This window comes from Myiozetetes cayanensis, unplaced genomic scaffold (genome assembly GCF_022539395.1).
Source record: "Myiozetetes cayanensis isolate MyiCay16 unplaced genomic scaffold, myiCay2020 scf6-25, whole genome shotgun sequence".
Lineage (NCBI taxonomy): Eukaryota > Metazoa > Chordata > Aves > Passeriformes > Tyrannidae > Myiozetetes > Myiozetetes cayanensis.
Window position 1 is genome coordinate 6,733,284 of NW_026087853.1, and position 7,087 is coordinate 6,740,370.

Consider the following 7,087-nt stretch of genomic DNA (forward strand, 5'->3'; position numbering starts at 1 on the left):
TCTTGGTCCTTCTACCTTCTTGTGACACATTAAAGAAAAAAGAGAAGAGAAAATGGTATCAGCAGAGCAATCCCTACCTGGTTGTTTTTTCCTCCTTGCTGCTCAGCCATTCAGTGGGATTTTTCTTTCAGGGGAGTAAATGGATGCCTCTGCTACAGTTGGTCTATGGAGAGGACATCTCAAACAGCAGGGACAGAGTCACTTATTCCTGAGAAACCATGTTGCCACAACTTAGCCTTGAGTGCAGAAGGGTGGGGATACTAATAGAAACTTTCAAAATAGCCTAATAAATTAAACAAGGTACAGCTGAGGAGGAGGACTCAAGCTGAGCTGCTTAGGTATCTGTGGCCTCACCTGGAGGTGACTGGTAAGAATTGGGTAAGATGGTCTTATTTCACCCTTCAAATTTTCTTCTAGAGCAAATCTTTATATGTGCCTTGAGCTTCTCAAGTATTTGCCTACACAGTTTCTCTCAGAGCCTTTTGTAATAGGCTATGCAGAAGTCCCCAGCTTGTGTGTAAGCCCAGTTTTATACTTAGAGACAGACCTACCAAAGTTAGTACAGCACTTGCTGGCTCAGGACTTGGTTTTGTTTGCTTGACTGAGTGAACCTTTCTTTTGCAAAGGATGAGCAGTGTCCTGGGACACTAAATCTCAGCAGCTGGAGGTGCTGTGTGATGTCTCTCTTTATAACCTCTGCAGCAATGGCCATCAACAGCAGCAGAAACCCCATGTGGTAAAAGGGGAGCAATGAGCAACCACCAATGCTCTAGAAATAATGACACAGTAGGTGCAGCTTTTTTAGGGACTGTATGTAAGCAGAAATAAAGCCCCTGCCATCCCAGTCTTTAACAAAACACATTGGTGGCATCGGCAGCTTTAACAGAGTTGACTAGATAGGGACTTTCATTTTCAGTGCAGGATCAGAGATTTATTTGGTATACACACCACGTTTATGTTCCCAAAGGGCTAAATTAATACTTTTGAACTGACCGTTTTCCTCCTGACACAGCAATTTTAGGCAGTGATTTACACAGATTTAGACAGTGATTTGCACAAAACTCTTTAAGGGAGCTGCATTAAAACTGAGAATTCATGCACCTCTAGTCAATAGCATACCAGCAAAACATCTATAATTTGGAACAGTGTCTTTGAAACCTAGTGGTTCATATTGATTATAGTCCCCAGCTCTTACAACAGCCTTAGTAAAACTGTAAACCAGTGGCTTTAACGCAAAAGAAAGAAATAAAACTTTTGATTTTTGTTTTCAGTCTTAATTTAGTAAGAATGGCTTACATAAAAAACATTCAATGTTAAATCAACTAGAAAATAGCACTTAATTTACATGCTAAATGGTACCGGTTAAAATAACTAAGTCAAAGGCCTATAATGGAAAATTAATATTAACTGTGTTTGCAGTTTACTTGGATTAATTTGTTGTTGGTTTCTATAATTTTTTTTTGCACAAATAAGCACTAACACTTTCCCAAAGGTAAGACAGGCTTACATTTAATTTATGTAAACAACTTAATGTATCCCCTTTAGGACTTCACAATCTTTGTGGTAAACTTGTACAGATGTCTGTAATTACCCTAACAGGACAAGTGAGGAACTCGTCCCTATCAGAAAGCCTAATGAGAAATAAGAAAGCCTAATGAGAAATAAACCACTTTCTGCTAGAAATATTAGTAGTAAAATGAGCTTGATTAAAAAAAAAAATCTTATTAGAAATGCTCATGTTAAAATTCTGCTGCTTGTTTATTTTAATTAAGCTATTGGGAGAATCAGTAAGACTATTAATTAGGAAGCTCTTTTTTTTTTTTTTTTAATCAGAGTGCTCATCTAAATTGCTACAGGGTTTGTGTCAAGGAAAGTCTTATTTTTAAAAATCCTACCAACAAGTAGTACTACACAGGAAACAGCTAATATGCTTTGAATGATAAATAGGCTTATAATAATGTATCTCCAAAGATTATACTTTGGAGACTGCATAGAGAAATCCATGCTCTTAGGAAGATTAAAGCTTTGGTATAACTTCAAGGCAGCTGTAACTTACATTGCTGATACTTTTCAAATGAGCTTGCGGGTGTATTTTAAAAAGAATTCTCTGCGTGAAATTTCTCCTCAGAAAGTGCAAACCCTCCCTTCTGGTGAATGCATACATAAATACACACATATCTCCACGCAACCAGACAAGGACTGTCGTGCTGGGGGAAGCTCCAAAGGCTCAGTAAGTGAAACATTTAGGCAGGGCAGGGAACAGAGATTGACTGAATACACCAGCCCAATTCTGATGATCCAGTTGAATCAATTAACTTGCAATTAACTGTGAAGCTGTTTTCAGTGCTCTGCTACTCCACCTTTTGTTTTATTGGGAAAGCTGCTGATGTTCGGGGACCAGCACAATACAGGCTTTCATTTCCATCTGCTTACTGACATGCTAAAAATAGGCACGCTCCTCATTAGCCTAGAAAGAGAAGCTGTATTTTGATGGCACAGGGTTTAGAATTTTAAGTCAGATCCACAAACTATCTTACCTCTGTGTCTTGGGGCACATAAGAACTCTTGGTTTTTCATTTCTTTTGTTGCTGGCAGGCTGATATGGAGCTATATTAGCTTTTTAAATCTTGATTTTTTTTTTGTTGGAATTTCATTTATTGGTCATTATTATATTCAAACGGGGATTTCAATTAATGCTTCAGAAGACCTGATACTTCTCCTTGTGTGCTCTTAATACTTAATGGGTTTTTTTTGAGGGGGAAGTCGTTATTTAGAAACTGTGCCCCATACGCTTTCAAGGTAACCATCAAAAGTGTAAGCACAGAGTTGATGTCTGCAATACAAGATATTTTTGAAGATATGAAGAGGTACTGCTTACCAAGTGGCTGCAGGTGAGTGACAGGGTGTATAAGCCAGCTGGGGAAAGGGTTAGTCGCTTGGTTATGCAGATGTGTGTCCCTAACTAGTACAAAGCTGTTGTTACCTCCCAATGGGCTCCACTTGCTGTGATTTGGATTCAGGAACTGGCTTGCACTGAGATGCTCCCAGTGTGATATTCCTCACTGTTGACTTTTCAGGTGTAATTTATTCTTGATGATTATGATTCTTACGAGGATGAAGATACGAAGTAGAAGAAATTAGAGATCTCAATAATTTGTTGCACAAGCAATCTTCTTGCTATAAGGTTCGTTCTCTTCCTTTGAAATACATTCCTAGGGGTTTCCAAGGTCCTTCTACAACCTGGGTGCAGAGAGGCCTTAGGAGAACAGTAATTCCTTGAAAGTTTCCCTCTTCCTTTTGTTTTGACTCTAGTATGGCTACAAACATGTGTTACTATGTCAGAAAATAGAAGAACAGAATTTTGTTTTTTGCTTATAGCTAACAATATTTCTTTCATGGTATTTTACATCCACAGTTGTCAAAGTGTTTCAAAGGAAGCCATTGCCCCCATTTCACAGATGTGGAAACCAAGGCACAGGAAAATGGCTTGCCCACATCCTCTTAGGAAGCCAGTGGCAGAAAATGAGTGATCTCTGTAGCCCAAGTTCACAGCATTTCATGCACTTCGAAGAGTGCTTTGGCTGTCAAAAACCTGTTTAGCCTTTGCAATTGACCTCTCACTTAATAAGATCCAGATACTGCTGTACCTTCATTTTCTCACATAAAAAAACTGGAAGCAGTTGGAAACAAAGTGAAAGCACTCCTTACTTTGACTGCCCCTGCTGCTGGCTGGAGTGTGGCTGTGAAGTCTGTGTGCTTAATGCCTGTGGGCTCAGTCCTAGCGATGGAGTTAATGGTAAAGCCCTCTAAAGCAACTAGCTCCACTTTTTGGCAGCTGCTGGGATGGTAAGAGCCTTGGTATCTGCTGCAGGTGGAGCCTGGGCCAGTAGCAGCAGCAGCTGTGGGTGGCAGATGTGGGGGACAGTGCTGCTAAGACCCTTTTGCTGTGGTCTCCATGACCTGCAGCAAAAGAGTGAGGCAGTTCAAGCAAGGAACCATGTGAAGGTGTATGTGAAGTATGAGGATGGACTGTGACAGGTAGGAGGCTGGGAGAAGGTGTGTTGTAAGATCCGTTCATAGATCCTAGGGATAAAGCCTTCAAAATGGAAAGGAATTTCAGCAGTTACTTCAATTTGGGCTTGTATAGCTGAAGGGATTAGGGACAGGATATAACAACTTTAATCTCTGGATGTTTGCTAGGTTTGAGATAGGTCATGGTTTGGAAGAGATTACCATGGTGGCTGCCATTTGATCTACATGCAGTTGTGCTGTGGTTTGCACTCAGGCCTCTGCAGGCAGCCATACGTGCCACAGAACATGCCCTGTAGGGGTCAGGGTCTCTTCTCTGCCCTCTAGGCTTCTAAAAGCAAAATAAAGCAGTTGAAAGTACTTGGAGGGAGAAAACGCCCTTCTGTTCTGTTCCCCCTGGGGTCTCTTCAATTAAAGAGATATTTTAGAAAAACAAACCATTTGTCTATGATTCAGGATGGGTTTGTAGACTGCTGGTATGGTGAATGTGGTCCCTACTCCTGGGGTATATTCTTCTGTGTATGACACTGCTTCACCAAAGAGGATTAACATACAGACCTGAAAGGGCTTCTGGAGTCGTATTATTCTTATCTTGTCTGCACCTTTTGTCTCTACTTCTTCCTGAACAGAGAATCATAGAAAAGGTGTTTGGAAGGGTCCCTGGAAATGGTCTTGTCTGAGCTCCCCTTCAGAGGACTATCATCACCACTATGGTTTTGTCTAATTGAGCTGTTAAACCCTTAAAGAATGGACATTAAAAAGCGTGATAAAATGTGTAGAACAATCTGTTGGTCTGTTGGTCTCAAAGGATCACTCCTTTGTGTGCTATTGCGGGTTTCATTTAGGTTACAAAATTGAGTTGTGGGTTTCAAAGGATCACAGGACCGATTACCCTTTTTGCATGTGCTGCCTCTGCTTCTCCTCTGACTTCCTCCATCTACTCTGAGTGATGGATTTGGTAATTATTGTCACCAATTCATGAGTAAACTCACAGCAGATTATGCTGTATGAAGCTGCACAAGTACTAAACAAGCACATCAAGTTCTGCATGCCCAGAGCAGGGCAAATCAACCATAACTGTAATGTAGGTGTCATCAGTGAAGACTGCTGATCTTAGAAAAAACCCTCCTTTGACACGCTGGGCACGTATCTAAACTGACTTGATAGGAGCTGACTGCCACAGAGTGATTCTTGTCTTCTGACTCTGAGTAATGCAAGCTGAGCCTGCTTAAAGTCTCCATTAAGGAAGTGCAGGGCTCCTGCTAATTCCTACCGACATCTGGCTCTGTATGAATTGTCACACACAGTTCTTGCAGGAGTTGTTTATGCTGCACCAAAGAAAGCATTAGAGAGTCCCTAATGTGAATTAAGTGCCAGCACAGCATGGATGAAGGGGTGAGTTACTCACAGTGCTGAATATGTTGATTATCTTCCAGTGATTAAATTCTCCATTGGTATTTAAGGCCTGGTACCTGCTCTGAACTAAGGAGTTGGGAGACCTATTGCTGTACTATGGACCTCATTTCCATTGCAAATCTTGCAAATCATGTGGTTATTTTGCAAGATTGACACTATGCAGTAACTGTGAACACCTAGAGAGGTCCTGTCACTATCTCTGCCTCATTTTTAACCCTCTGTTAACGCTTCTCTTCCTGGGAAAGCTGTTTATCGCATCCTGCCCACAGCTTAGTTGTGAGGTGACCAAACAAAATGTGGTTTGTGATGGAGCTCTTTCATTGCTGTATTTCCTTTCAGATACATTATGTGGACATAATCCCATGACTAACATGGTCACCCATATTTCATGACCATGACTATCACCACACAGACAGAGTGAGCAGCGTTTGTACAGTGCTAAGGTTCAGCGTTGTCAAATTTGTATGTTGCACTTGGTTGACCACTGTGTACCAGAAATATGAAGCCACAGATCCAGGCTTCATGTTTAGACAGAATGAAAACTGGTTAATTTTGATGAAACTTATGAATTTTTCTTTTATTTAAATTTACCTTCTCTCTTTCCAACAGGAACAGAAGGTGTTTCTCAGCCCTCTCTGCTCTACAGAAGGAAGGAGAGGACTAAATGGTACACTCAACCCAAAAGATTCTGGCATGGCTCTGAGGTTTCAGCCATATTCTAAGTACAGTGCAGCACTGTGGTGGTGCTCCTGGACTAGATACAGCTCCATTTATATGCCTCTTTTGTTTCACAGATTCATAAAGGTTGGAGAAGACCTCAGAGATCATTGAGTCCACCCTTTGACTGAACACTACTGTGACAACTAAGCCATAGCACTAAGTGTCACGCTGAGTCCTTTCTTGAACACTTCCAGAGATGGTGACATCACGTAAAGAGAAAATTAGAAAGGTGAAAGCTCAGCTAGAACTCAGTCTGGCTACTGCTGCAAAAAATAATAAAAAAGTGTTTTTATAAATACATCAGCAACAAGAGAGTGCCAAGGAAAACCTCCATCCTTTATAAGATGCGGAGGGGAACACTGTCACTACGGATGAGGAAAAAGGCTGAAGTACTCAATGCCTTCTTTGCCTCAGCCTTTAACAATAAGACTGGTTATTTTCAGGGCAATCCGGCAGACAGGGACAGAGAGCAGAACAGACCCCCTGAAATCCAGGAGTAAGTAGTTAGTGACCTGCTGTGCCACTTAGACACTCACAAGTCTATGTGGCCGGATGGGATCCACCTGAGAGCACTGAGTGAGCTGACAGAAGAGCAAAACAATTGGTAATTATTACTGAGTATATAGAACTACATGCTTAGATGTTTTATATCCTATGTGGGAAATATAGGACTTAGATGTACAAATTCCTGTGAATCACAGGTCTTCTCCATCCTCACTAGAGAAAGGAAACTCACCAAGTACTTATTTTATTCTAAACTTTGAAATATTTTCAGTATTGAAATAAAAAGACCCCCAAACAACCAAGTAAAAGCTAACACTGGAATCCATCTCATTAAACATATCTGATTTTTGATGTGAAATACTTGGAAAAGGCTTCTGCTGATTCCTATCATACTTTCATTTTATCACATAGCCAGTGC